General features: G+C 48.5%; 1 long non-coding RNA gene across 1 annotated transcript; it reads right to left on the bottom strand.

Moving 5' to 3' along the window:
* Positions 1-6,532: 6,532 nt before the first annotated feature.
* On the bottom strand, positions 6,533-11,858 carry LOC140419246 (uncharacterized). The gene is made up of 2 exons (XR_011945648.1): positions 11,389-11,858; positions 6,533-10,475 (listed from the first exon to the last, which is right to left on the bottom strand). It is a non-coding gene; the product is annotated as an uncharacterized lncRNA (long non-coding RNA).
* Between the last annotated feature and the right edge of the window lie 13,727 nt (positions 11,859-25,585).

The following is a 25,585-nucleotide window of genomic DNA, read 5'->3' as shown; positions in this document are numbered from 1 at the left end:
GAGCGAATGCAAGTCTCGGAGCACAGGGATCATAGGGGAAAGGAACTTGCTGTGTATTAAGACATGTGTAGCAGACTTTTGGCTGGCTTTAAGTTTACAGAGGTAGAATGTGGGAGAGCAGCCAGGTGTGTAATGGAATTGTCGAATCGGGAGGTGACGATGGTAAATTGCCTTAGTATCTAAAAAGGTTGGGGGGGGGGTGGTTACGGGTAAAGGTGGAGGTGTGGGCTTAGCTAGGGAGCTCTTTCCAAGGGCCAGTGCCGATTGGGTGGGCCAAATGGCCTCCTTCTGCACTGTAAATTCTATGAGGTCAGAAGCTCATTGGATCAGTATGAAACCAAATTTACAAAGAGACTGGCTAAGTCTCAGACTGTTGCCAGGGAGAGGGGTAGAGTCGGTATGTCAGGAATGGAGATTGGAGCAGGGACCGAACATTTGATTCAGTCTTCTCCATATTTGATTGAAGTTATTTAGTCAGCAAGAAGAGAACCAGAATGGACCCTGAGTCTGATATCCGTATAACTTAGTTCGAGAGGGAGAGGAAGAACAAAGGAAACCCTGGAAGATTTGGAGAAACGACCTTTGTGATTGTTCATCAAATCTCCACACAGTCAATTAGTCAGGGTGATTCAGATTATAGTCTGTCACAATGGATGAAGTGACTTATAAAGCATGTTCTTACCTCAAATTATATAACTTTGGTAAAAGGAAATAATGATCCAGTACTTTATTTGGATTTCAGCCCCAGGCAGGAGTAGAATGTGTGGACGGGGATTTACAGCTTTGGGGAAAGAAGAGAGACAAAAATGTTCTGCAGAAATTGGAATTAACTGTTCTGAATTTCTATCCTGTACTGAAAGTGTGACCTTTGTAAACTCCTTTTACAGGGCAATAGGAGAGGATTTTCAGACAGGAAACACAAAACCAAATATCACATTACGATCCGACAGTGTCACTCGGTTGGTGTGGACCTGAATATCCTCAGACTATAAATTGGAATGAAAAATGTTTGTTCTGTTTGTGGGAAAATATTTCAATCATCAGTGTGATTGGAAAACACCGAGACACACACACACCTGAGTGAGTGTGTTCCAGTGAACTGACTGTGGAAAGAGCTTTAACCAGTTACAGCCTGGAAAAATACACCATTCACTGAGGGGAGAAACCATACACGTGTTCTGTGTGAGGACCAAGCTTCACTTGATTGTCTAAAGAGGAAACAGACAAAGACACTGACTCCATGGAGATACCGTTGAAACCGTGGAGTATGATTTTCGCTTAGGGGGTTTCCAAAATGCGAGAGGTACCGGGTCCATATCCCAGACGAGCCCTGCAAAGTGCTTGACTGGGGAGGTGATGGTGTAGTGGCATTGTCACTGGATGAGTAATCCCGAGACCCAGCACAATTCTCTGAGAATGCAGGTTCAAACCCCACCACGGCAGATGCTTCATCGTGGTTTGTATTTGAACTTGAATCCAATAAATCAGGGTATGCACAGTGGTTAGCACAGTTCCAGCTCCACTGTCCCAGGTTCGATTCCCGGGTTGGGTCACTGTCTATGCGGAGTCTGCATGTTCTCCCTGTGTCTGCGTGGGTTTACCCTGGGTGCCCCAGTTTTCTCCCACAGTCCAAAGGTGTGCAGGTTCGGTGGAGTGGCCACGCTAAATTGCTCTTAGTGTCCAAAAGGGTTAAGTGGGGTTACTGGGCTATGGGGACAGGGTGGAGGTGTGGGCTTGAGAAGGGCCAGTGCAGACTCGATGTGCCGAATGGCCTGTTCTGCACTGTAAATTCTATGATTGTGGAAGTTGGATGTTAAACAGTTTAGTGAGAATCGGGTCAAAGGAGCAAAGGGTAAGTCTCACAGACAAGATGAGCGCTGATAGAGCATGATGGGAAACAGCAGGAAAATAGGAGAAAGTTGTGAGTTCAGAATTTGGATGAGAAAGGTCTTCGAGGCAGTTTTACTGAGTGGGTTAGTGGAAGAGGAGCTGTAGAATCAGCTGATCGGATTGTTTCAATGGTCGGGTTTTCCAGTCCTTCCTGCTGGCTGGATCTTCCAGTCCCACCGGTCTCTCAGTCTGCTGTTCCGGTTCATTGGTTGTCTCATTGGGTTCACTGTATGCCTCCTGGTGCCAGTGGAAGAACACCCGGAGCCTCATTCGCCTGATGAATTCCCTGGGGCCGAGAAACTACGACATCTTCACAGCCTTCAACAAGTCATCGATGAAGACAAACATGTTTTTGAGGATGAGAGTGTGATACCGGTGGGTAGGCTGAAGGAAGTAGATGTTCTGAAGAAGGATATATTAGCAATTTTGAAAAACCTGTGGGTCAACAAGTCCCCTGGGCCAGATGGGATATATCCAAGGATTCTTTGGGAGGCAAGGGATGAGATTGCAGAGCCTTTGGCTTTGATCTTCGGGTCCTCACTGTCCACGGGATAGTGCCAGATGACTGGAGAGTGGCGAATGTTGTTCTTCTGTTCAAGAAAGGGAATAGGAATGACCCTGGTAATTATAGGCCAGTTAGTCTTATTTTGGCGGTCGGTAAGATAATGGAAAAGGTCCTAAAGGATAGGATTTATGACCATTTGGAAAGATGCAGCTTAATCCGGATTCGTGAAGGGTAGGTCTTGCCTCACAAATTTGATTGAATTCTTTGAGGAGGTAACTAAGTGTGTAGATGAAGGTCGAGCAATTGATGTCGTATACATGGGTTTTAGTAAGGCGTTTGATAAGGTCCCCCATGGTCGGCTCATGAAGAAAGTAAGGAGGGGTGGGATAGAGAGAAATTTGGCCAATTGGATAAGTAACTGGCTATCACATAGAAGATAGAGGGTGGCGGTGGATGGAAAATTTTCAGACTGGAGACCAGTTACCAGCGGTGTACCACAGGGATCAGTGCTGGGTCCTCTGCTATTTGTGATTTTTCTCAATGACTTGGAGGGGGCTGAAGGGTGGGTCAGTAAATTTGCTGATAACACCAAGATTGGTGGAGTAGTGGATGAGGTGGAAGGCTGTTGTAGGCTGCAAAGAGATATTGATAGGATGCAGAGCTGGGCCGAAAAATGGCAGATGGAGTTAAACCCTGATAAGTACGAGGTGATTCATTTTGGTAGAAAAAAATTGAATGCGAATTACAGGGTCAACGGCAGGGTTCTGAGGAATGTGGAGGAACAGAGCGATCTTGGGGTTCATGTCCACAGATCTCTGAAGGTTGCCACTCAAGTGGATAGAGCCGTGAAGAAGGCTTATAGTGTGTTAGCGTTTATTAACAGGGGGCTTGAGTTTAAGAACCAGGGGGTTATGCTGCAACTATACATGACCCTGGTGAGACCACATTTGGAATATTGTGTGCAGTTCTGGTCGCCTCATTATAGGAAGGATGTGGAAGCATTGGAAAGGGTGCAAAGGAGATTTATCAGGATGCAGCCTGGTTTGCAGGATAGGTCTTATGAGGAAAGTTTGAGGGAGCTAGGGCTTTTCTCTTTGGAGCGGAGGAGGATGATAGGCGACTTAATAGAGGTTTATAAGATGATCAGGGGGACAGATAGAGTCGACGTTCAGAGACTATTTCCTTGGGTGGATGTAGCTGTTACAAGGGGGCATAACTATAAGATTCAAGGTGGGAGATATAGGAGGGATGTCCGAGGTAGGTTCTTTACTCAGAGAGTGGTTAGGGTGTGGAATGGACTGCCTGCTGTGATAGTAGAGTCGGACACTTTAGGAACTTTCAACCGGTTATTGGATAGGCACATGGAGCACACCAGAATGACAGGGAGCGGGATAGCTTGATCTTGATTTCGGACAAGCTCGGCACACATTCAAGGGCCGAAGGGCCTGTTCTGTGCTGTACTGTTCTATGTTTTATGTTCTATCTTGCCAAGGCCATCCCCGCTACTTTCCTTCAAACAACTGCGCAACCTCAAACAGACCATTGAATGCAGCAAACTACCCGGCGTTCAGGAGAACAGCGACCATGACACCAAACAACCCTGCCATGGCAACGTCTGCAAGACGTGCCAGATCATCAACATGGGTACCACCATTACACGTGAGAACACCCCCCAACCAACAATGCGGTATATTCTTGTGCGACTCGGCCAACGTTATCTAACTTATAAGCTGCAGCAAAGGATGTCCCGAGGCATGGTACATTGGCGAGGCCATGCAGACGCTGTGACAACGGACGAACGGACATTGCGCAACAATCGCCAGGCAGGAATGTTCCTTCCAGTCGGGGAACACTTCAGCAGTCAAGGGCATTCAGCCTCTGATCTTCAGGTAGGCGTTTTCCAAGGCGGCCTTCAGGACTCGCGACAACGCAGAATCGCCGAGCAGAAACTGCTAGCCAGGTTCCGCACACAGGAGTACGGCCTCAACCGGGACCCTGGATTCATGTCACATCACATGTGCTTGCAAAATACTGTCCTGGCTTGAGACAATTCACACCTCTTTAACCTGTGATTATCCCTCTCTCCAGTCGTACTGTATGGACCTGTAAAGACTTAATTACTTGCAAAGACTCGCATTCAAAGTATGATTTTGCATCATTGAATTTTTCTACATATAGAACATAGAACAGACAGTGCGGAAGGAGGCCATTCGGTCCATCGAGTCTGATTCAAAATTGGCAGAAGCATTAAATGCTTCTAATTTATGATGTGGAGATGCTGGTGTTGGACTGGGGTGGGCACAGTAACAAGTCTTACATCACCAGGTTAATGTCCAGCATATTTGTTTAGAATCACTGGCTTTCAGAGCTCCTTTCGCCCGTTAGGTGAATGTGATAACCTCTAGGCTTCAGAAACAGCTGGCAGCACGGTACCCAATGGCCCTGTACAACATTCAACTGCACAGTCTTGCTGCAGCTTTCACTGGTTCAGCTGAGAGGCCAGGTCACTTATTACATGAAGACAGCTGTTCCTTTAAAACAGATGTCTCAACTCATAAGACCATAAGGTGTAGAACTTACGTTGAACTTTAGCATTTGTTCAGTAAATATCTAACGGAACAATGCTCTCGATTCAATCATTAATGCATCATTCTTACCTTCCTACAGAAAATTTCCACCAATTTTACTCAATATTTGTTTCATTATTCAGTGTTGAACATCAGTATATTTATGTGTTATATATGATTTCAGTTTGAATTGAATAGCTCTCGAGTCTTCACTCTGAATAACTCTGAAATATACACCATTGAATTGCAAACACGACTGACCAAGAAAAGAAAGCGTTTCACTGGGTAACAGAAATCCCATCAATCTTTGTTCAGTTTGACCACAGTCAGCCTTTGAACAAAGACAAATATAGTTGAATGGAAGTGAATTGAGAATTATGTGTTGCTTATATTTGACCTCTCTGTGTTTTGGTATGAAACATTCTGCAGCCTAAATCCCGTTCATGTATAAGAAAGGAGGGGTGACAGCAAATCCGCACTGAGCCTGGATTTCCTCATCTCCCTGAGTGGCTTTTCCTGCTTCTCTATCATTAAGGCCGAATTTTTCAAAAAGGTGGTTCAGTTAAATCTCTGCCATTTCCTCGAATTCAGTTACAGTATCGTTTGTGTTTGTCTATATGAGCACACATTACCATTAGGTATGTTTTGGATGGTGATTAAAATATTAATCTGAGTCTACAAAGCCATTAAATTATTTTGTGAACTGAGCAAACTGCCAAGATCCGCACTTTGTTTTTTCATGTGTGTAACGATCTGTCTGGACTGTACGCAGAACAATACTTTTCACTGTACTCGGTACACGTGAGAATAAATCAAATCCAATCAAAGAGAGTTTCTTACTCGTCTTCAAATTGAACAATGAGTCTTCTTAAAAATTATTCATTCATGGGAGGTGGGTGTCACTGGCTGGGCCAGCATTTACTGCTCATTCCAATTGCCCTTGAACTGCGTGTCTTGTGAGGCTATTTCAGAGGGCATTTACAAATCAGCCACAACATTGCTGTGGATCTGGAGTCACATATAGGCCAGGCCACACAAAGAGAGCAGATTTCCTGAAGGACATTAGTGAACCAGATGAGTTTTTACAACAATCAAGAATGTTATCATCAGACTTTTAATTCGATACTGTCATTCAATTTCAGTTTCACCATGTGTCAAAGGCAGATTCGATCCCAGATCCCCAGAGCATTAACCTGGGTCTCTGGATTACTCGCACAGTAACAATACCATTCCTCCAATGCCTAGCCCACATAGTCTTGGCAGAATATGATGTGTTCTATGATCTATTCTTGCAATGACTCTATAGAATTGCTGGTGACTTAGCCAGAACGATGATTTATTAATGTACACGTGGTAAGGGAATGATTAGAATGCTATACAGACCAAGTTATCACAGAGTTAGATTCGACACTCTTGGAACTACCCTTATGTGCAACTGGCCTCGTGCACGCTTTACAACCTTCTGCTGGTCGCTGGATGTCACCTGACTGATGCCTGACACCACCTACTGGTGGGAGGTCACACTGCTGAGTACATGTAATATTATATACACGCTTCTCACCACATCTCGTAACTTCGCAAAATTATTGAGCAATTTATTTTTTTAAACAAATTCTGATAGCTCTGCAGTTTCTGGAAACATTTTGGTTGATCATTTATTTTTTAAAATAAAGATCTAGTCTTTACAATATAATTACCTAATACACCAATTCACTAATGATGATCAATGTTCACTACTGAATAATCATGAATATAATTATTGTTTTTTTGCTATAAAATCAATACATAGTTAATAAAGAAAAGGTACAGAAGGTGAAATGGCTGCAGGAAGCCACATGCTAGAGGTATAAAAGGGCTTGCTTGACCTTGTGAATACACTGTGAAAATGACAATTTTATAACTAAATGTGATTACACATGGTACTTACAGCTTCCTACATTACAACAGTGAATATGTTTCAAAAGTACTCCATTGGCTTTAAAACACTTTAGGAGGTCCAGTGGTAGTGAGAGATTTTATAGAAATGTACATTTATTCTAATTGTCTGCAAACTAAGATATATTACACTCGGTGTCCTCATCAGAATCATTGATGAAGACGGAGTCTTAATTTTGTGTAATAACCATGGCGTTGACACATTTTGATTACTCTGTGAACCTCCAGACACATGTAAAACGAGCACAAACAACCTCGAACCTACTACCTATGAGAGTAGGAGATGCAGAGACGACGGAAGAATTTCAATCGGAAATTGGACAGGCACTGAGAGAAATAAACCTGCACAAATTTGGTGATAGAACAGGGCAATGGACAGACTGGCTTGCTCCACAGAGAGCCAACACAGTCTCAGAGGGCTGGATGGCCCTATTCTCCACCCTCCAGATGCTGTGATCTCAGGAGAGAAATTCAGCTACTCCAGCCACTCCAACTAACTGGAGTCACTTATCCCTGGTGCCATTCTTGCACAATGGTTAGCACTGTTGCTTCACAGCACCAGGGTCCCAGGTTCGATTCTTGGTTTGGGTCACTGTCTGTGTGGAGTCTGCACATTCTTCCCGTGTCTGCGTGGGTTTCATCCGGGTGCTCCAGTTTCCTACCACAAGTCCTGAAAGATGTGCTTGTTAGGTGAATAGGAGATTCTGAATTCTCCCTCCGTGTAACCGAACAGGCGCTGGAGTGTGATGACTGGGGTTTTTTCGCAGTAACTTCATTTCAGTGTTAATGTAAGCCTACTTGTGACAAAAATAAAGATTATTATTCTTGTAAATGTCCTCCACACCCTCTCTAAGAACTTCACATCTGTCTGAAAGTGTGGGCCCATATCTTGGGTTCCATTCCAGAGGGATAGAATTGAAAAGCACGGAGGAAATGTTCAACTTGTACAGAACCAGGGTTAGACTACACTGGGCGCACTGTCAACATTGGTGATCTCCATTTAGAAAAAGAAAATAGAGGCACTGGATAAGGTGCAACAAAGATTCATAATAGACAGAGCTGAGAGCAGTTAACACTCATGATGTGGAAATGCCGACCATCAGGTGCACAGAGACACAGAGAGATCTGGGCATGCAGGTCCACAGATACTTAAAAGTGGCAGCACAGGTGGAAATGGTGGTGAAGAAAGCATATGCCATGCTTGCTTTGATAGGACGGGGTATCGAGTATAAAAGCTCGATAATTATGTGACAATTGCATAGAATGTTGGTGAGGTCACATTTGGAATACTGTGTCCCAATTCTGGTCACTGCACTACCAGAAGGACGTGGAGGCTCTGGAGAGAGAATACAGAAAAGGTTTACCAGGATGTTGCCTGGTATGGAGGGTATTAGCTTTGAGGAGAGATTGAATAAACGGCATTGTTTTCGCTAGAGAGACGGATGCTGAGGGACAACCTGATAGAAGTTTATAAAATTATTAGGGGTACAGATAGAGTGAACAATTAGAGGATTCTTCCCCAGTGCGGAAATGACAATTACAAGGGGGCACATGTTCAAGGTGAGGGGGGAAAGGTTCAGTGGAGATGTATGGGGGGAGTATTTTACACAGGGTGGTGGTGGCCTGGAATGCTCTGCCAAGTGAGGTGGTTGAGGCAGATAAGTTAGCGACCTTTAAGACTTATCAGGATAGGGGTATAGAAGGATACAGGCAGTTGGTCGAGACAGGACACGTGTTCGGTGCAGGCTTGCAGAGCCGAAGTGCCTGTTCCTGTGCTGTATTGTTCTTTGTTCTCTACAGGGCCTTGGCAAGGCCGTACCTGGAATATTGTGTGCAGTTTTGGCCTCATTATCTGAGGAAGGATGTTCTTTCTCTAGAGGGAGCGCAGCGAAGGTTTACCAGACTGATTCCTGGGATGGTGGGACTGACGTATGAGAGACTGAATCAGTTAGGATTGTATTCGCTGGAGTTCAGAAGAATGGGGGATCTCATAGAAACCTATAATATTCTAACAGGACTTGAAAGGGTAGATGTGGGAAAGATTTTCTCGAAGGCGGGAGTGTACAGAACCAGTGGTCGCAGTCTGAGGGTACGGGGTAGACCATTTAGGACAGAGATGAGGAGAAATTTCTTCAACCAGAGAGTGGTGAGCCTGTGGAATTTGTTACCACAGGAAATAGTTGAGGCCAATACATTGAATGTTTTCAAGAAGCAGTTAGATATAGCACTGAGGGCGAAGGGATCAAAGGATATGGAGGGGAAATTGGGATTAGGCTATGGGGTTAGATGATAAGCCACAATCATAATGAATGGCAGAGCAGGTGCAATGGGCCAAATGGCCTCTTCCTGCTCCTATTTTCCATGTTTCTATGTAATCCCTTCCCACACTAAGAGCAGGTGAATGGCCTCTCCCCAGTGTGAACTCGCTGGTGTGTCTGCAGGATGGATGAATCAATAAATCCCTTCCCACACTGAGAGCAGGTGAACGGCTTCTCCCCAGTGTGAATTCGCTGATCTCATAGAATAGAATTTACAGTGCAGAAGGAGGCCATTCGGCTCATCGAATCTGCACCGGCTCTTGGAACGAGCACCCTACCCAAGGTCAACACCTCCACCCTATCCCCACAACCCAGTAACCCCACCCAACACTAAGGGCAATTTTGGACACTAAGGGCAATTTAACATTGCCAATCCACCTAACCTGCACATCTTTGGACTGTGGGAGGAAACCGGAGCACCCGGAGGAAACCCACGCACGCACGGGGAGGATGTGCAGACTCCACACAGACAGTGACCCAAGCCGGAATCGAACCTGGGACCCTGGAGCTGTGAAGCAATTGTGCTATCCACAATGCTACCGTGCTGCCCTCAATGTTTCCGCAGGGTGGATGAATCAATCAATCCCTTTCCACACTGAGAGCAGGTGAACGGCCGCTCCCCAATGTGACTGAGTCGATGAATCTCCAGCACAGATGAGACTCTGTATCCCTTCCCACAGTCCCATATTTCCATGGTTTCTCCATGTTTTGGGTCCCCTCGTGTCTCTCCAGATTGGATAATCAGTGGAAGCCTTGTCTACACTCAGAACATGTGCACTGTCTCTCCTCACTGTGAATGGTGTGATGTCTACACACAGAACATGTGCACTGTCTCTCCTCACTGTGAATGGTGTGATGTCTACACACAGAACATGTGCACTGTCTCTCCTCACTGTGAATGGTGGGATGATTTTTCAGGCTGTGTAACTGGTTAAAGCTCTTCCCACAGTCAGTTCACTGGAACATTCTCACTCGGGTGTGTGTTGTGTGGGTCTTGGTGCTTTTCCAGTCACACTGATGTTTCCACAGTCAGTTCACTGGAACTCTCTCACTCGGGTGTGTGTTATGTGGGTCTCGGTGCTTTTCCAGGCACATTCATGTTTAAAATCTTTTGAAGCCGACAGATTGGACAACCATTTCTCCTTCTCGCCGATGATGCCTGATGATATCTAGTTCAGAAGGAATCGAGTGAGTTTGTCACATCATGTTTGAGACATGATGTTTGAGATTTCTGTCTATAATTCCTCCTCTTCCAATATCCTTCAAAAACAATTTACAAAGTCAGCAGTTAGTACAGGATAGAAATTCAGAACAGACAATTCTAGTTCCTATGGAACATTATTTCTTCTCTTGTTCTCCAAAAGCTGTAAATGCCCACCCCACACAATCTCCCTCCATTCTCACTCTGCTGTATGTAATATTCACCCTCCCAATTTTCCTGAAGGGCTGATTCATGTGGATTGACAGATCCAAGCTCAGCTCACTGCTTCTTGACCAGGACACAGAGATTATAATAGGAGCAGGAGTAGGCCATTCGGCCCACTGAGTCTGCTCAACCATTCAATGCGATCCTTGGCCGATCCACCTCAGCACCATTTCCCCACACGAACCCCATATCCCTCGATATCTTCAATATTTGGAATCCTTTCAATGTTTGTTTTGAACAAACTGAGGCTCCACATTCCTCTGGGGAAGAGAATTCCAAAGCATCACCACATCCTCGAGTGAAGAAATCCCTCCTCACCTCAGCTTTCACTCTATTTTCCTACTTGTTCCCATAACGCTGAACTCCATTGTCAATAGAATATCTGTCAAACTTGTGCTTCAATATCTTCAATGACCCCCAGATACAACTGGTCCCTGTGGAAGAGAAATCCAAAGACTAACAACCCTCTGAGGGAAGAGATGACTGGAAATCTATAACATAGCGACAGTCTTATGTTACAGGACAATAAATAATAATGCATTTACTTTATTACAAACTGTAAATAATATAACTAATCTGTTGCAACTGTCCTGGCTTGGGACAATTTGCACCTCTTTATACTGTGATTATCCCTCTCTGCAGTCACACCGTCTGGACCTGTAAAGACTTAATTATCTGCAAAGACTCGCATTCAAAGTATCGTCTTTCATCATTGGCTATGTTTGTGTAACCTACCTCTTCACTCACCTGATTAAGAAGCTACATTCTGAAAACTCGTGATTCCAAATAAACCTGTTGGACTTTAACCTGTTGTTGTCAGACTTCTTACTGAGCCTGGCCCAGTCCAACGCGGCATCTCCACATTCTGAACAATGGGGAATAAGCTCCTCCCACTCATTGAAACATCGCCTCGACAAAGACGGCAAACGCGCATGCGCCCTGATGCACATCCAATAAAAATGGCAGCCGTTAACTCGAGCCGAAGATAAGGAGCTGGAGCTCGATACAAACTGGGTCACGTAAAACTTTCCGAGTTTTGCGATTGCAGCAGTTTTACACAACGTTTCCGCCCACTCCCGCGATCTCTCGCTTCCTCCATATTGTTAAGCGCCTATTACTGATTTCAGATCTGAAGACACAGTTCTTCTCGATCGCCATTACCCACCCTGCGCATGCTTCAATCACAGAAAGTCCCGTATCTCATTCACTCCGATTGGCTGGAGGTCCAGCCGTTCTCGGACGGTCCTCCAGTCCCGCCCCTCCTCTTCCTACTGGTCCGGAGCTGCCGTCAATCACCCGGACATTGTGACGGTGGCAGAAGGTGAGAGCGGCCACAGGCTCAGGCTGACTCGCTGATTGATCAATAATAACATTGTTTCACAGGCTGAGATGAGGTGGATGGGCTGGAAGGAGATGTGTGTCGAGGATAATCAGCAGCAGAACAGTTGGAAACAGGTCAGAACAACTGGCCTGTTCATTGTAGAATCTAAGTGATTCTATGTAAACTTCTTTTACACAATGTTAGGATTGCAGATGGGAAATTCAAACCAAACATCATGTCAAGTCCGAACAGAGTCTATTGATTCATCAGGAGTTGAAAATCATCAGCCTTTCAATGTGGAAGGAGAAATGTTTGTCCTGCCTGAGAGAAAAGATTGCAAACATCAGTGTGACTGGAAAAGCACTGAGGCACATACACACAGTGATTATTCCAGGGAACTGGCTGTGCAAAGAGCTTTAACCAAACACAGAGTCTGAAAGAATATTGCACCATTTACATCAGGAAGAGACTGTACTCAGGCTGTGTGTGTGGACCAGGCTTCACATCAGGAAGAGACCGTACTCAGGCTGTGTGTGGACCAGGTTTCACATCAGGAAGTGACCGTACTCAGGCTGTGTGTGTAGGCCAGGCTTCACATCAGGAAGACACCGTACTCAGGCTGTGTGTGTGGGCCAGACTTCACATCAGGAAGTGACCGTACTCAGGCTGTGTGTGTGGACCAGGTTTCACATCAGGAAGAGACCGTACTCAGGCTGTGTGTGTGGACCAGGTTTCACATCAGGAAGTGACCGTACTCAGGCTGTGTGTGTGGGCCAGGCTTCACATCAGGAAGTGACCGTACTCAGGCTGTGTGTGTGGACCAGGTTTCACATCAGGAAGTAACCGTACTCAGGATGTGTGTGTGGACCAGGTTTCACATCAGGAAGAGACTGTACTCAGGCTGTGTGTGTGGACCAGGTTTCACATCAGGAAGTGACCGTACTCAGGCTGTGTGTGTGGACCAGGTTTCACATCAGGAAGAGACTGTACTCAGGCTGTGTGTGTGGACCAGGCTTCACATCAGGAAGAGACCGTACTCAGGCTGTGTGGACCAGGCTTCACATCAGGAAGAGACCGTACTCAGGCTGTGTGTGTGGACCAGGTTTCACATCAGGAAGTGACCGTACTCAGGCTGTGTGGACCAGGCTTCACATCAGGAAGAGACCGTACTCAGGCTGTGTGTGTGGACCAGGTTTCACATCAGGAAGTGACCGTACTCAGGCTGTGTGTGGACCAGGTTTCACATCAGGAAGAGACTGTACTCAGGCTGTGTGTGTGGGCCAGGTTTCACATCAGGAAGAGACCGTACTCAGGCTGTGTGTGTGGCCCAGGTTTCACATCAGGAAGATACCGTACTCAGGCTGTGTGTGTGGACCAGGTTTCACACCAGGAAGAGACCGTACTCAGGCTGTGTGTGTGGACCAGGTTTCACATCAGGAAGTGACCGTACTCAGGCTGTGTGTGTGGCCCAGGTTTCACATCAGGAAGATACCGTACTCAGGCTGTGTGTGTGGACCAGGTTTCACACCAGGAAGGGACCGTACTCAGGCTGTGTGTGTGGACCAGATTTCACATCAGGAAGTGACTGTACTCAGGCTGTGTGTGTGGGCCAGGTTTCACATCAGGAAGAGACCGTACTCAGGCTGTGTGTGTGGACCAGGTTTCACATCAGGAAGTGACCGTACTCAGGCTGTGTGTGTGGACCAGGTTTCACACCAGGAAGAGACCGTACTCAGGCTGTGTGTGTGGCCCAGGTTTCACATCAGGAAGAGACCGTACTCAGGCTGTGTGTGTGGACCAGGCTTCACGTCAGGAAGTGACCGTACTCAGGCTGTGTGTGTGGACCAGGCTTCACATCAGGAAGAGACCGTACTCAGGCTGTGTGTGTGGACCAGGCTTCACATCAGGAAGAGACCGTACTCAGGCTGTGTGTGTGGACCAGCCTTCACACCAGGAAGAGACCGTACTCAGGCTGTGAGTGTGGACCAGGCTTCACATCAGGAAGAGACCGTACTCAGGCTGTGTGTGTGGACCAGGCTTCACATCAGGAAGAGACCGTACTCAGGCTGTGTTTGTGGACCAGGTTTCACATCAGGAAGAGACTGTACTCAGGCTGTGTGTGTGGACCAGATTTCACATCAGGAAGTGACCGGACTCAGGCTGTGTGTGTGGACCAGGCTTCACACCAGGAAGAGACCATACTCAGGCTGTGTGTGTGGACCAGGTTTCACATCAGGAAGAGACTGTGCTCAGGCTGTGTGTGTGGGCCAGACTTCACATCAGGAAGTGACCGTACTCAGGCTGTGTGTGTGGACAAGGCTTCACATCAGGAAGAAACTGCACTCAGGCTGTGTGTGTGGACCAGATTTCACATCAGGAAGTGACGGTACTCAGGCTGTGTGTGTGGGCCAGGTTTCACATCAGGAAGAGACCGTACTCAGGCTGTGTGTGTGGACCAGGTTTCACATCAGGAAGTGACCGTACTCAGGCTGTGTGTGTGGACCAGGTTTCACACCAGGAAGAGACCGTACTCAGGCTGTGTGTGTGGCCCAGGTTTCACATCAGGAAGAGACCGTACTCAGGCTGTGTGTGTGGACCAGGCTTCACGTCAGGAAGTGACCGTACTCAGGCTGTGTGTGTGGACCAGGCTTCACACCAGGAAGAGACCGTACTCAGGCTGTGTGTGTGGACCAGGTTTCACATCAGGAAGAGACTGTGCTCAGGCTGTGTGTGTGGGCCAGACTTCACATCAGGAAGTGACCGTACTCAGGCTGTGTGTGTGGACAAGGCTTCACATCAGGAAGAAACTGCACTCAGGCTGTGTGTGTGGACCAGATTTCACATCAGGAAGTGACTGTACTCAGGCTGTGTGTGTGGGCCAGGTTTCACATCAGGAAGAGACCGTACTCAGGCTGTGTGTGTGGACCAGGTTTCACATCAGGAAGTGACCGTACTCAGGCTGTGTGTGTGGACCAGGTTTCACACCAGGAAGAGACCGTACTCAGGCTGTGTGTGTGGCCCAGGTTTCACATCAGGAAGAGACCGTACTCAGGCTGTGTGTGTGGACCAGGCTTCACGTCAGGAAGTGACCGTACTCAGGCTGTGTGTGTGGACCAGGCTTCACATTAGGAAGAGACCGTACTCAGGCTGTGTGTGTGGACCAGGCTTCACACCAGGAAGAGACCGTACTCAGGCTGTGAGTGTGGACCAGGCTTCACATCAGGAAGAGACCGTACTCAGGCTGTGTGTGTGGACCAGGCTTCACATCAGGAAGAGACCGTACTCAGGCTGTGTGTGTGGACCAGGTTTCACATCAGGAAGAGACTGTACTCAGGCTGTGTGTGTGGACCAGATTTCACATCAGGAAGTGACCGGACTCAGGCTGTGTGTGTGGACCAGGCTTCACACCAGGAAGAGACCGTACTCAGGCTGTGTATGTGGGCCAGACTTCACATCAGGAAGTGACCGGACTCAGGCTGTGTGTGTGGACCAGGCTTCACACCAGGAAGTGACCGGACTCAGGCTGTGTGTGTGGACCAGGTTTCACATCAGGAAGAGACCGTGCTCAGGCTGTGTGTGTGGGCCAGACTTCACATCAGGAAGTGACCGTACTCAGGCTGTGTGTGTGGACAAGGCTTCACATCAGGAAGAAACTGCACTCAGGCTGTGTGTAGATGAGGCTTCAACTCATCGTCCAACCTGGACAGACATAAGAACACCAGAACACCGGCATCACGGAGAAACAGTGGAAATGTGGGGACTGTGGGAAGGGTTTCAATTATCCATCTGAAGTGAAAATTCATCGATGCAGTCACACTGGGGAGAGGTCATTCACCTGCTCTGTTTGATGGAAGGGATTCACTCAGTCATCCCGCCTCTACACACCATCCCGTACCAGCCTTCCTGAACAGGCGCCGGAATGTGGCGACTAGGGGCTTTTCACAGTAACTTCATTTGAAGCCTACTTGTGACAATAAGTGATTTTCATTTCATTTCATGTTCACACAGGTGAGAGGCCATTCACCTGTCTGGATTGTGGGAAGGGATTTAATGCTTTATCAAACCTCCGGACCCACCGTCCGGTCCACTCTGATCAGAGACCATTTAAATGTGCTGACTGTCAGAAGAGCTTTAAAAGTAAAAAGGATTTACTGATACATCATCGCTCTTACACTGGGGAGAGGCCATTCACCTGCTCCGTGTGTGGGAAGAGATTCACTTGTTCCTCCCACCTTCTGATTCACCAATTATTTCACACTGATTAGAGACCATTTAATTGTTCTGACTGTGAGGAAACCTTTAAGCAAATGGGATCTTCTGAAACACCAACACACTCACACTGGGGAGAGGCTATTCACCTGCTCGATCTGTGGGAAGGGATTCACTCGGTTAGCTCACCTTCTGACACACTATCGAGTTCACACTGGGGAGAGGCCATTCATCTTCTGTGTGTGTGGACAGGAATTCATTGCTTCTTCCAATCTTCTGATACGCCAACTTGTTCACACTGATCAGAGACCATTTAAATGTTCGCACTGTGAGAAGGGATTTAAAAGTTAACAATCTGCTGAAACGCCAGTGAGTTCACACTGGGGAGAGGCCATTCAACTGTCCCGTGTGTGGAAAGGCATTTGCTCAGTCAAACAACCTGCTCAGACACCAGCAAGTTCACAGGCGGCATCCGGGTTTGGATTCTGCTGTTATTGCTGCTGTTAACCACATGCAGGACTAAACTTTATTTGGATGCCTATTTCATGTGGGGTTCCACAGTTCTGTGGTGCAAATCAATGATTTTGAGTTAAATGTAGGGGCTATGATGAAGAAGTTGGTGGAAGATACAGAAGTTATTCATGTGTTTGACAATGCGTGGGTTTCCTCCTGGTACTCCGGTTTCCGCTTAGAAAGACGTGCTTGTTAAAGGTGACATTCTGGATTCTCCCTCAGTGTACCTGAACAGGCGCTGCAGTGTGGCAGCGTTAATGTCAGCCTACTTGTGACACTAAAAGATTATTATTATGCAGAATAAATCCGATGACAGCAGGAAGATATCAATTGCCTGGTTCAGATGGACAGAAAAATGGCAAACAGAATTCAACTGGAGCAGTGTGACATCAAGAATTTGGAGGGTAACAAGAGAAGGGAATGAAGAATAAATGGGATGATGTTGAGAATTATACAGGAACAGTGACCTTGGATTCAAAAACCATAGATTCCCGAAGATGGCTGGACAGGTAGATCAGGTGGTCAAGAAGGCATTTGGGACACTTTTCTTTCTTGTCTGAGGCCCAGATGTTGTCACTGGTTTTCCAAATTTGCAGTGACTCTTTTTAAAAATATTTTTCGTAAGGTATTTGAAATTTTTTATGATAATAACAATAACAATGACAAAAACATGGTACAATAAACATTACCACCCCCAACCCAATCGTCACACACCCCAACCATAAAACAACAATCCCCCCCCCCCCCCCCCCCCCCCTTGGAATACTGTTTCTGCTGACATTTTAATTTTCCCTGAGAAAGTCAACGAACGGCGGTCACCTCCGGGTGAACCCGACCATTGACCCTCCTAAGGCTAACTTTATCTTCTCGAGACATAAACCCAGCCATGTCACTAACCCAGGTCTCCACACTCTGGAGCTTCAAGTCCCTCCACATTAGCAAGATCCGTCTCCGGGCTACCAGGGAGGCAAAGGCCAAGACGTCAGCCTCTTTCGCCCCCTGAACCCCCGGCTCTTCCGACACTCCAAAGATCGCTACCTCAGGATGCAGCACCACCCTTGGTTTTAGCAAAACCCTGCCAAAACCCTCCAAGCTTTGGGCATGCCCAAAACATGTGGACATGATTTGCTGGGCTTCCTGCGCACCTTGCACACCTATCCTCTACCCCGAAAAACTTGCTCATCCGGGCCACCGGCATGTGTGCCCGGTGGACTACCTTAAATTGTATCAGGCTAAGCCTGGCACATGATGAGGAACTATTAACCCAGCTTAGGGCGTCTGCCCATAGCCCCGCCTCTATCCCTTCTCCTAGCTCGTCCTCCCACTTGCCCTTAAGCTCCTTCACTGGAATTTCCTCTGTCTCCGAAAGCTCCTGGTAAATATCTGCTACCTTCCCCTCTCCTACCAGGTACTGGAGACTACTCTATCCTGTATCCCCCGTGGTGGCAGCAGCGGAAAGGCCGGAACCTGTTTTCTCAGGAAGATTCGCACCTGCAAATACCTAAACCCGTTCCCTACTGGCAATTCAAATTTATGCTCCAAGGCTTTCAAGCTGGGAAAGCTCCCGTCTATAAATAGATCCCCCATCCTTCTAATTCCTGCCCTTTGCCATCTCCAGAACCCACCATCCAGCCTACCCTGTACAAACTGATGATTATTATAAATCGGGGTCCAAACCGATGCTCCCTCCACTCTCTTATATCTCCTCCATTGCCCACAGATTCTCAAAGTCGCCACTACCACCGGACTTGTGGAGTATCGGGCCGGCGAGAACGGAAGAGGTGCCGTTATCAGTGATCCCAAACTTGTGTCTTTGCATGATGCCACCTCCATCCGCTCCCACACCGACCCCTCCCCCCGCTACCCACTTCCTGATCATGGCTATATTAGCCGCCCAGTAGTAATTGTAGAAGTTTGGCAGCGCCAACCCACCCTCCCCCCGACTGCGCTCCAGCAACACTTTCTTCACTCGTGGGGTTTTACCCGCCCACACAAAGCCTGAAATAACCTTATTCACCCGCTTGAAAAAGGCCTCGGGGATGATGATGGGGAGGCACTGAAAGACAAACAGAAATCTGGGGAGGACCATTTTCACGGTCTGTACCCACTCCGCCAGTGATAGCGGGAGCATGTCCCATCTCTTAAAGCCCTCTTCCATTTCCTCTACCAGCCGGGATAGGTTTAACTTGTGCAGTGTCTCCCATTCCCGGGCCACCTGGATTCCCAGATACCGAAAGCTCTACACTGCCATTCTAAGCGGCAGCTCTCCCAGTCTCTTCCCCTGTCCTCTTGCCTGGATCGCGAACATCTCACCTTTTCCCATGTTCAACTTATACCCCGAAAAATTGCCAAATTCCCCCAGGATTTGCATTACTTCCCCCAACCCCTCCAATGGGTCTGAGATATGCAAGAGCAGGTCATCTGCGTAAAGCGAGACCCGGTGCTCCACCCCCCCCCCCACCCCCCCCCCCCCCCACCCCCCCCCCCCCCCCCCCCACCCCCCACCCGAACCTGCCATTTCCAGTTCCTAGAGGCTCTTAACGCCATGGCCAATGGCTCTATGGCCAGAGCAAACAGTAACAAGGAGAGGGGGCACCCTTACCTCAACCCTCGGTGTAGTTTAAAATACCCCGACCTCAGCCAGTTCGTAAGCACACTCGCTACTGGTGCCTGATAGAGCAACCGCACCCAGTCAATAAAGCCCTCACCAACCCAAACCTTCCCAGCGCCTTCCACAGGTAATTCCACGCTACCCGATCAAAAGCTTTCTCCGCGGGCTTCCTGTGGCGGCTATGAAGGAGTAAGTCGCACATTTGGTGGCTCCCGCTCGGGTCGGACTTTTGGACCTTTTTCCCTGACATTTTACTGGACTTGATTTGAAAAATTGATGACAGAGGCAATTGTGAACTGAATTCGCACATCGGTGCATGGAGAGGAGGACTAGAAGTGCTCATAAGTGCAGAAACAGAAAGACAGAGAAGACTTGGGCTGAAGCGGCACTGGGAGTAAGCATGGCAGATGACTGGACCTCTGGTTTGTCGACCCAGCGGTCAACGGAGCAGTTGATGCAAGCTTTCCAGGAGGGCTTCGCCAAGCAGAAGCAAGACTGCTTTGACCCAATTAAAGAGGCAATTTCGCGGCTGGAACTTAGATTGGATGCCCAAGATCGGGTGATTCAGAAAGTAGAGAAGGAGCTGGTAGGCCAGGAGGAACATCAAACAGCGGTGGAGTTGGATTGGATTGGATAGGATTTGTTTACTGTCACGTGTACCGAGGTACAGTGAAAAGTATTTTTCTGTGAGCAGCTCAACAGATCATTAAGTACATGAGAAGAAAAGGGAATAAAAGAAAATACATAATAGGGCAACACAACATATACAATGTAACTACATAAGCACTGGCATCGGATGAAGCATAAGAGGGTCATTTAGGAGTCTGGTGACAGTGGGGAAGAAGCTGTTTTTGAGTCTGTTTGTGCGTGTTTTCAGACTTCTGTATCTCCTGCCTGATGGAAGAAGTTGGAAGAGTGAGTAAGCCGGGTGGGAGGGATCTTTGATTATGCTGCCCGCTTTCCCCAGGCAGCGGGAGGTGTAGATGGAGTCAATGGATGGGAGGCAGGTTCGTGTGATGGACTGGGCGGTCTTCACGACTCTCTGAAGTTTCTTGCGGTCCTGGGCTGAGCAGTTGCCATACCAGGCTGTGATGCAACCTGATAGGATGCTTTCTATGGTGCATCTGTAAAAGTTGGTAAGAGTCAATGTGGACATGCCGAATTTCCTTAGTTTCCTGAGGAAGTATAGGCGCTGTTGTGCTTTCTTGGTGGTAGCGTCGACGTGGGTGGACCAGGACAGATTTTTGGAGATGTGCACCCCCAGGAATTTGAAACTGCTAACCATCTCCACCTCGGCCCCGTTGATGCTGACAGGGGCGTGTACAGTACTTTGCTTCCTGAAGTCAATTACCAGCTCTTTAGTTTTGCTGGCATTGAGGGAGAGATTGTTGTCGCTACACCACTCCACTAGGTTCTCTATCTCCCTCCTGTATTGGGACTCATCGTTATTCGAGATCCGGCCCACTATGGTCATATCGTCAACAAACTTGTAGATGGAGTTGGAACCAAGTTTTGCCACGCAGTCATGTGTGTACAGGGAGTAGAGTAGGGGTCTAAGTACGCAGCCTTGTGGGGCGTCGGTGTTGAGGACTATTGTGGAGGAGGTGTTGTTGTTCATTCTTACTGATTGTGGTCTGTTAGTCAGAAAATCGAGGATCCAGTTGCAGAGTGGGGAGCCAAGACCTAGGTTTTGGAGCTTTGATATGAGCTTGGCTGGGATTATGGTGTTGAAGGCGGAGCTGCAGTCAATAAATAGGAGTCTAATGTAGGATTCCTTGTTTTCGAGATGCTCTAGGGATGAGTGTAGGGCCAGGGAAATGGTGTCTGATGTGGACCGGTTGGAGGTGGGGATGCTAAGAGACCAGCAGAAAACGCTCCTGGAGAAGGTGGAGGACCTAGAGAATAGATCCCGCCGGCAGAGCTTGAGGATCGTTGGGCTCCCGGAGGGATCTGAAGGAGCGGGCGCTGGGGCATATATAGCGGCCATGTTTGAGAAGCTGCTGGGGGATGGGGCATTCCCACGACCCTTGGAGGTGGACAGGGCTCACAGAGCGCTTGCGAGGAAGCCGCGAATGGGAGACCCCCCTGAGGGCAATGGTGGTGAGATTCCACAGATATCTGAATAAGGAGCGCGTTTTACAGTGGGCCAAGCAGACATGGTGCTGCAAATGGGACAACAGTATCCTGCGGATCTATCAAGACCTGAGTGCGGAGGTAGCCAGGAGAAGAGAGAGGTTTAACCAGATCAGGAGAAGAGAGGGGTTTAACCAGATCAGGTCGACCCTTTTCAAGAAAAAGGTGAAGTTCGGACTGTTGTTCCTGGCCAGCCTCTGGGTCACATACGAGGAACAACATTTCTATTTCGAGTCGCCTGAGGAAGCGCTGGACTTTGCAAAAAGGAAAGGACTGGTGTTGGACTGAGAACTTTGAATCTTGCTGTAGCGTTTATGTTTTTCAAAAGAAGTTTCTTGTTTCTCGCTTTTTTGGTCATTATTTGTAATGCCTGCTGTATGGATCTGTGGTCAGCTGCAGAGCTGAGTGACGTAAAGTTTGCATTTGCACTGTTGGGGATGGAGGTGTGTTTGTACAGATGCTGGATCTTTTGCTTGATCTTATGTTCTGTTGGAGTCCAACCTGGGTTTTTTTAAATCTCTGTTGTACAATTGTGTTGGGATTGCCTTCCAGTTGAATATGTATGTATGAGCAGAGGGGGGGGGGGGGGGATGGGGGGGACGGACCAATAGGTGGGTGATTGTCTGGCACCATGGGCGAGAGCCACCAAGCTAGCTGGGCGGACTAGCTTATGGAAGCGTAGTTGGGGGGGGGGGGGGGTGGTGAACAGATGTTAGGCTTATCAAAGGGGTTGATTTATTTTGTGCTGTTACTGGGGTGGGGGGGGAGGGGGGAAAAATGTTCTGCTGATGAGGGAGGGACTGTTACTGAGGGACAGAGAGGGGGTCAGGGGCTGAGGCTGCCTGGGGTCGGGCCGGTGGATGTGTGGGGCGCGGGCTGGCGACTGGTCCAAGAGAATGGATGGCTGATCGGTGAAGGGGGTCGATGAGCCCACCAACTAGACTGACCACCTGGAATGTAAGAGGGCTCAATGGGCCGGTCAAGAGAGCACGCGAGGTCCCAGGTTCGATCCCGGCCGTGGGTCACTGTCCGTGTGGAGTTTGCACATTCTCCCCGTGTTTGTGTGGGTTTCGCCCCACAACCCAAAGATGTGCAGGCTAGGTGGATTGGCCACGCTAAATTGCCCCTTAATTGGAAAAAATTAATTGGGTACTCTAAATTTATTTTTAAAAAGGGGCACGCGTGTCGTGCATATGAGAGGACTGAAGGCGGGCGTGGTAATGCTGCAGGAGACACACCTTAGAGTAGCTGACCAGATTAGGTTAAGGGAACGTTGGGCCGGACAGGTTTTTCACTCGGGGCTGTTCTCAAAGACCAAGTGAGTGGTGTTTGAGGCGGGAAGAATAGTTTCAGATGGGGGAGGCCAGTACTGGGACGATGTGGAGTTTATAAAGAGGATGCTGAGGAAGATACCGGACCTGGATTCGCATAAGCTGGTCATGGGAGGGGACTTCAGTACAGTTATTGACCCTGGTTTAGACCGGTCAAGCTCAAAAACAGGCAGGGTGCCAGCAATGGCTAAGGAGCTACAAGTGTTCATGGAGAAGATGGCGCGCGCGCGTGGGGGGGGGGGGGGGGGGGGGGGTGGGGGGTGGACCCATGGAGATTTGTGCAGCCAAGAGTAAAGGAGTTCTCCTTCTACTCATACGTGCATAAGGTGTACTCCCGGATCGATTTCCTCATTCTGAGCAGGGCTTTACTGACGGGAGTGGTAGACACAGGGTGCTCAGCGATTACAATCTCAGTCCATGCCCCGCACTGGGTTGACCTACAGGTTAGTAAAGACAGTAACCAGCGCCCGCACTGGAGGTTAGACATGGGGCTCTTAGCGGACGAGGTGTGTGGGCGGTTGAGGAAATGTATTCAGAATTTCCTGGAGGTCAATGACATGGGGGAAATTTCAGCAGCGGTGGTCTGGGAGTCATTGAAGGCGGTGGTTAGAGGGGAGCTGATCTCGATACGGGCCCACAGGGAGAAAGTAGACAGGACAGAGACGGACCGACTATAAAGGAGATACTACAGGTTGACAGGAGGTATGCGGAGACCCCAGAGGCAGGGCTTCTAAGGGAATGGCAGAGGCTACAGGCAGAGTTGGCTTGCTAACCACACGGAGGGCGGTGGAGCAGCTGATAAAGGTGAGGGGGGCGATCTATGAGCACGGAGAGGACAGCAGAATGCTTGCACAGCAGCTTAGGAGGAAGGTAGCCAGGGAGATAGGGAAAGTAAAGGATTGGGCCTAAACCTGGTGGGAGATTCAGCAGGGTTGAACAAGGCGTTTAAGGATTTTTATCGTAGGCTGCACGGGTCGGAACCCCCACCGGGGCCAGAGGGGATGAGGCATTTCCTAGGGGGGCTGAATTTCCCGAAGGTGGACGGGAACTGGTAGAAGGGCTGGGGGCTTCGATCGAAGAGATAGGGTCTGAAGGCCATGCAGACCGGTTCCCAGCGGAGTTCATGAAAAAGTTTTCTGGGATTTTGGGGCCGCTGTTGGTGAGGACATTCAATGAGGCAAGGGAGGGAGGGGTGCTTCCCCCGACGATGTCACAGGCCACGATCTCACTGATTCTGAAGTGGGATAAGGATCCGGAGCTGTGTGGGTCATACAGGCCGATATCCCTATTGAATGTGGACGCCAAACTGCTGGCCAAAATTTTCTCCTCTAGGATTGAAGATTGTGTTCCGGGGTTTGTTAAGGGAAGGCACCACGGCACCACTTGGGGCAGCACGGTAGCCTTGTGGATAGCACAATTGCTTCACAGCTCCAGGGTCCCAGGTTCGATTCCAGCTTGGGTCACTGTCTGTGCGGAGTCTGCACATCCTCCCTGTGTGTGCGTGGGTTTCCTCCGGGTGCTCCGGTTTCCTCCCACAGTCCAAAGATGTGCAGGTTAGGTGGATTGGCCATGATAAATTGCCCTTCGTGTCCAAAATTGCCCTTAGTGTTGGATGGGGTTACTAGGTTATGGGGATCGGGTGGCGGTGTTGACCTTGGGTAGGGTGCTCTTTCCAAGAGCCGGTGCAGACACGATGGGCCGAATGGCCTCCTTCTGCACTGTAAATTCTATGACAATCTATGAAGGCAATTGGTGTCCAATGTAAGAAGGTTGCTAATTGTGATTGTGATGCCCCCAGAAGGTCGGGAGGTGGAGGTAGTGGTCGCAATGGATGCAGAAAAGACTTTTGATCGAGTAGAATGGGAATATTGTGGGAGGTGCTGGGACGGTTCGGATATGGACGGGGCATTATTGACTGGGTCAGGTTTCCATTTCAGGCTCCTGTGGCGAGCGTACGGACGAATAGGACGACATCGGACTATTTTAGGCTACACCGGGAGACGAGGCAGGGGTGTCCCCTCTCCCCACTGTTATTCGCGCCAGCTATAGAGCCGCTGGCAATTGCGCTGAGAGCCTCAAGGGGCTGGAAGGGGTTGATCCGGGGGGAGTGGAACACAGAGTCTCACTTTATGCAGACGACCTGCTTCTCTATGTGTCAGACCCAGAGGGGGTTATGGAAGAAATCATGATGATTCTAGGGGAATTTGGCCGGTTCTCAAGGTACAAACTAAATATGGGGAAAAGCGAGATGTTTGCGATCCAGGCAAGGGGACAGGAGAGGCGATTGGGAAAGTTTTAGGTATCTAGGCATCCAAGTGGCACGGGAATGGGAACAGTTACACAAACTTAATCTAGCCCGTCTGGTGTACCAAACAAAGGACGGTTTTCGGAGGTGGGACGTGCTCCCACTGTCACTAGCTGGGAGGGTACAGACGGTGAAGATGACGGTCCTTCCGAGATTCCTGTTTGTGTTCCAGTGTCTCCCCATCTTTATTCCGCGCTCCTTCTACAAACGGGTTAACAAAGTTACCACCGGCTTTGTATGGGGCTGGTTTAGCACGCTGGGCTAAATCACTGGCTTTTAAAGCAAACCAAGTGCAGGCTAGCAGCACGGTTCAATTCCCGTACCAGCCTCCCCGAACAGGCGCCGGAATGTGGCAACTAGGGGCTTTTCACAGTAACTTCATTTGAAGCCGACTTGTGACACTAAGCAATTTTCATTTCATTTCGTATGGGCGGGCAAGACGCCGTGAGTAAAAAAGGGGATGATTGAGCGGAGCCGGGGAGAGGGCAGGCTGGTGCTGCCAAACTTCAGTAACTATTATT

This window comes from Scyliorhinus torazame, chromosome 5 (assembly GCF_047496885.1).
Source record: "Scyliorhinus torazame isolate Kashiwa2021f chromosome 5, sScyTor2.1, whole genome shotgun sequence".
Taxonomy (NCBI): Eukaryota; Metazoa; Chordata; class Chondrichthyes; order Carcharhiniformes; family Scyliorhinidae; genus Scyliorhinus; species Scyliorhinus torazame.
The sequence above is the reverse complement of the archived record's forward strand: the minus strand, read 5'-3'. Positions and strand labels throughout refer to the sequence as shown.